This window comes from Pseudonaja textilis, chromosome 14, assembly GCF_049901715.1.
Source record: "Pseudonaja textilis isolate UNSWEBS1 chromosome 14, rPseTex1.2, whole genome shotgun sequence".
In the NCBI taxonomy this organism is placed as follows: Eukaryota; Metazoa; Chordata; class Lepidosauria; order Squamata; family Elapidae; genus Pseudonaja; species Pseudonaja textilis.
In genome coordinates this window covers 1,442,312-1,447,500 of record NC_142003.1, presented here as the reverse complement: position 1 = coordinate 1,447,500, position 5,189 = coordinate 1,442,312, and positions in this window count along the sequence as shown.

Sequence of the window (5,189 nt, the reverse complement as noted above, 5' to 3'; positions counted from 1 at the left end):
CAACCAGCATTCCCTTTCTTGTCTCAAGGATCTTTGCTTCTGCAAACTTTGTTGGCCTTCAAAGGTTTCCAGACAATTGCAGTGGCGTCCGAGACCACAAAATGAGAACTGGAGGCCAGTTGGAGAGTTTAATGTCCCATGAAAAGATTCAAGGCCCTTTTTGATACAGGGGACGCAGTGACAGAATGCCATGGACTGTATAACGTTGGGGTAGACCAGAGGTCTCCAAACTTGTCAACTTTAAGACTTGTGGACTTCAACTCCCAGAATTCTCCATATAGCTAACTGGCAACTCCCAGAATTCTCCATAGCTGGCTGGAGAATTCTGGGAGTTGAAGTCCACAAGTCTTAAAGTTGACAAGTTTGGAGACTTCTGGAGTAGACCGAGGAAATAATTCCATCTTGCATCAAAAGTGGCTTTTATTTTGAAAGGGCAACTGGACTGATTTTTTTTTTTTCCCCCAGGAAAAGCAAAAAACGCATCCGGTACAACTGATGAAGCTTCTAGGATAGGAAGTGAAAGGTCTTGTTCTTCCTCGGAAAATTAACCCCGTTCCCTTTTCAAAATAAAAACCACTTTTGATACAACCATGACCTGAGAATCTTCATAGAGGTAATTCCACCTTGCAGAATGAGGGTGAAGCTGGCAAATGCAGAATCACAGAATCACAGTTGGAAGGGACCTTGGAGGTCTTCTAGTCCAACCCGCAGTTTAAATGGGAGATCCTATATACCATTTCAGACAGGTGGCCGTCCAATTTCTTCTTCCAAGCCTCCAGTGATGGAGCATCCGCAACTTCTGGAGGGAAGCCGTTCCGCTGATTAATTGTTCTCACGGGCAGGAAATTCCTCCTTAATTCCAGGTTGCTTCTCTCCTTGACTGGACAGAGATTGGAACAGCCATTTGTCTGCAATGGTCTCCTGTGTGAGCAGGGGGTTGGACTAGAAGACCTCCAAGGTCCCTTCCAACTCTGTGATTCTGTTTTTCGGCTATTCTGTGTGCGTCCATAGGATAGCCTGGACTACTTACCACAAGCAAGATGCATAGTTCAGTTGCACCATCCCGAGAATAGAATAGAATAGAATAGAATAGAATAGAATAGAATAGAATAGAATAGAATAGAATAGAATAAGGAAGGAATAGAATAGAATAGAATAGAATAAGGAAGGAATAGAATAGAATAGAATAGAATAGAATAGAATAGAATAGAATAGAATAGAATAGAATAGAATAGAATAGAATTCTGTACTGGCCAAGTGTGGCTGGACACACAAAGAATTTGTCTTGGTGCAAATGCCCTCAGTGGACATAAAAGAAAAGAGACATTCGTCAAGGGTCAAGAATCATAAAGTACGACATTTAATAATAGTCATAGGGTAGAATAAGCAGTCAAATCATACTAGGATCGCATGGTCTCCATTTGTGACTTTCCCAGCCGACCTCTGACAAGCAAAGCCAATGGGGGGGAGCTGGATTCACTTAGTGACCCCATGGTTCACTTTACAACTATAGCAAAGAAGGTCATAAAATTGGGCATGACCCACTGAACAACCACCTTGTTTAGCAATGGAAATTTTGTTCCCAATAGCAGCCATGGATGGAGAGCTTGCAGAGCCACCTTTAGGGAGGGCAAAAAAATATATGTGCAAGATGTATTTTCATGTGGCTCAGCCATGCCACATGCAAGGGCTGCTCGGTCCCACCTGAATTTCTGCCGCAAACTTTGCTGGAGCTCACCTTAATCTTCGAAAGCGTGATTTTTGGCAGAATAATTAAGGAGAGTTGAGTTTTCTGTGCTTTTAATACTGGCCTCTTCCCATCAATGCTTTTCTTTCTTTCTTTCTTTCTTTCTTTCTTTCTTTCTTTCTTTCTTTCTTTCTTTCTTTCTTTCTTTCTTTCTTTCTTTCTTTCTTTCTTCCTTCCTTCCTTCCTTCCTTCCTTCCTTCCTTCTCTGCCACCCTGTGCTAACAAATCCACCTCTTTTGCCCAAACACTCTGTTTGCCTTAGAGAACCACACAGCAAGGGAGCTGAAGGCTGGAAGGAGGGTTAGGATGATTATATCAAATCAATACACCTTCTCATGCCTTTCAAAACACTCCTGTATAAAAAAAGAATTTCATCCCCTTCTCACTTCCTCCCACCTCGCGGACTTCATTCACGTGGCGCATGGGCCTAAGATTTTGCCGGCCTTGTAAATACAAAAATATCTCAATTGTTCCTGTATTAGAGATTGCAAAGCAAACGGCAATTACTGGAATTCAGGCAAAGCCAGACTCGGCTCAAGAAGTCACTGGTGAAGAAAATGAGGTCAGGGACAAACACTTTGCACAAATGTTTGCAAAATCTGTTTGCAAACATCTGGGGATAAACCTGCGTATTTCCTCTGCTGGGCTGATCCTGACATGGCTGGTCTTTGAGATTGACTAATTTTCCTTAAAAAAAAAAAAGTTTTGCCAGAGGATACATGGCATGACATTTAATCTCGTTCTGGAAGAAAAGACCTTTTCACTCCCCTAAATATGCAAATAGAACTATATTTTCTATATGAAATAAAAGACAAGGGTTGAAAAATCATGGGATCAATGTTTGAACTAGATCTAGGTTTCAGATGTTGGAAGCGTGCAAATTTTGGAAAAGGACAGGATTGTATTTTAAAGTTTCACCAAACGCCACCTTGGCAATCAATGCTTCTTCCAGAAGTCCACCAAAAGTTGTGAGAACAATTTCCTTGTGTTTATTGTGGTCTTCTTCTTCAGTCAGCAGATATTTACAAAAATTACAGAAAAGATAATAACAGAATTAGCATACGGACTTCTCTAGAGTATATTCAGATTTGCAGAAGAAACTGAAATTAATTAATGGCGCAGAGAACGTCTTGATCCATTTTCCTTCTGCTATTACAAAAATCCAACGACTGGTATCTCAAGAGATGCTTCACCAGGCCTAACTTATTTTTCTTCTGCAATTTAAATGAGGCAAGATTGAATTATAGGCACTGTTTTAGCGACTTCCCAAGCTGAGAACAGATTCTACTCTCATTAGACGGAGGCTTTTTCAAGAACTGGCTCAGGAAGCAAAGAAACTGTTGAGGGCGAAAAACCAGACCCAGAGTTTTGTTTTTTTTGTTTTTCAAATAATGTTTGCTGTTTTAATAAGATCTTGCATTTCAGGCTGAGCTGATGTTGGAAGACTTGTTGTCTGTCAAAAAAAATGGCTAAAATAAATATAGGATTTAATTTTTTAAAAAAAAAAATTCCAACAAAATCACTTGCTTTTCGAAAACCAGGGGTATTTTGTGTTGGGTAACAGACCTGTGCTTGTCTTGTGAGCAGAAACAGCACCCCAGGGTTCACTGAGTTGACAGGAGGGAAAATTTCAGAATCCCCAGCTGGGTGTCACCTGAGCTGCTCTGGGGCCAAGGTTCAAAATTTTCTTGGCCCTTCGCACAGCCCGTTCTGCATCACCGTCTTGTATTGCGGGGCAAAGTACCGATTCCTAAAAGTGACTCTGGTCTCGTGCTGGGAAAACAACAACCTCATTAACTTCATGGACCACAAGTATCATGCTTGGCAATGCCCGTGACGAGGCCAGCAGGCCATAGAAGAAGAACATGGCCCCCTCACTCTGTCAGCTAAAACTAAATTTCTTTCTTTTTTTTAAAGGATGCTGTTGGGGTCTGAGCCTGTCTGAAGTATTTTGCACTGGGAAACAGAGCAGGGCTCTGGAGATCTTTTTGGCGGCAGAAAAGATTGCTGGTCTTCTTTCTTTCTTTCTTCTTTTCTTCTCTCTTCCTCCTCCTTCTCCTCTCCTCCTCCTCTTCTTCTCCTCTTCCTCTTCCTTTTCTTCTTCCTCTTCCTCTTCTTCTCCTTCTCCTTCTCCTCCTTCTTCCTCTTTTCTTCTCCTCTTCCTCCTCCTCTTCTCCTCCTCCTCCTCTTCTTCTTCTCTTCTTCCTCTTCTTCTTCTCCCTTTTCCTCTTCCTCTTCTTTTCTCCTCCTCCTCCTCCTCCTCCTCTTCCTCCTCCTCCTACCTCGGCCTTGCATGGGCTGATCTCATTCTTATCTCGCTGGTCGGGGCTGAGTGCGCCTCCCATCTCAGGATACCAACGGCCCTCGCTATAACACCGTGTTCCTCTCCACGGAATCCCTATGAAACCGGCTGCAAACACAGTTGAGCTTTGAGCTCATCCCATCGCGTCCCCCAAGGCCTTCTGCAGTCACCGGATCTCTCCATGAAGTGAATCCTGTTCCATCTCCTTTGCCTCTTTCTCTCGGCGGCCCTGTACTGGCTGTTCTTTTCCAGTGACTGTGTGGTCCTCTCTCTACTTTGGGCAGGTATATTATCTCCCTTCATAATCACCGCTTGGAATCCTTCAGACCTGGGGGGGCAGGGGGGGCCTTTGCCAGCAAGGCTTTTCTATCCCTCCCTACCCAGCAAGAGCTTTTGGCCTTCAGAAAGACCGGGCATGGTTCTTCTTCATGCCAAACTCTGATAATCCGGGGGGCGGGGGGGAGTGGATGGCACGAGCCCGACTCTCTGCAAACTCAGCCAAAGCTTGGGAGAGGTTGGCACCCAAAGGGTCCTGGGCTGCAGAGCAAGGAATGAAAATGCATCGAGGATTCTGGTGGGCCCCCAAATGCGAACTCATGTCATTCGATTCGCCAACGCTAGCGTGACAGTGAAGTGGAGAGAGAGCACAAGAAGTTCTGGGGTGTGGTTTCCCGCCCCCCACAACTTGGGTTGACCAACTTGGGTTACTGTTCTTTTGGAAACCATGTTCAAATCACCCGTGTTTTAATTAAGGAGAGGGTGTGACATGTTAGGTCCACTCCAAACCGTGTGAACATTGGCCGTGTTGGTGTAAGAGGAATAAGACACTGTGGTCATTTAGAAAGCATCCGTGGCTTAATTTTCCTTCTTGCATGTGTTTCTTTTTGAACAGAAGACAGTTGGATGCCATATTTGGCCAGTGAGATCGATCCTAGGAGAGGCCGATATTTCCCTCTCTGGGCACACTGAGATTATATCTGCAGAACAAAACTTTGCATTAGCAATAGGAAGGGCATCCGGCCATTAAAACACTCTGCTAGCTCCATTCAGTTGCTCAGACTCCACCCCGCAAGGGATTATGGGGTCATTAAAAGAAGATGATTTGGCCAGTTTTGTGTTTATGTCCAGGGACATTTCAAT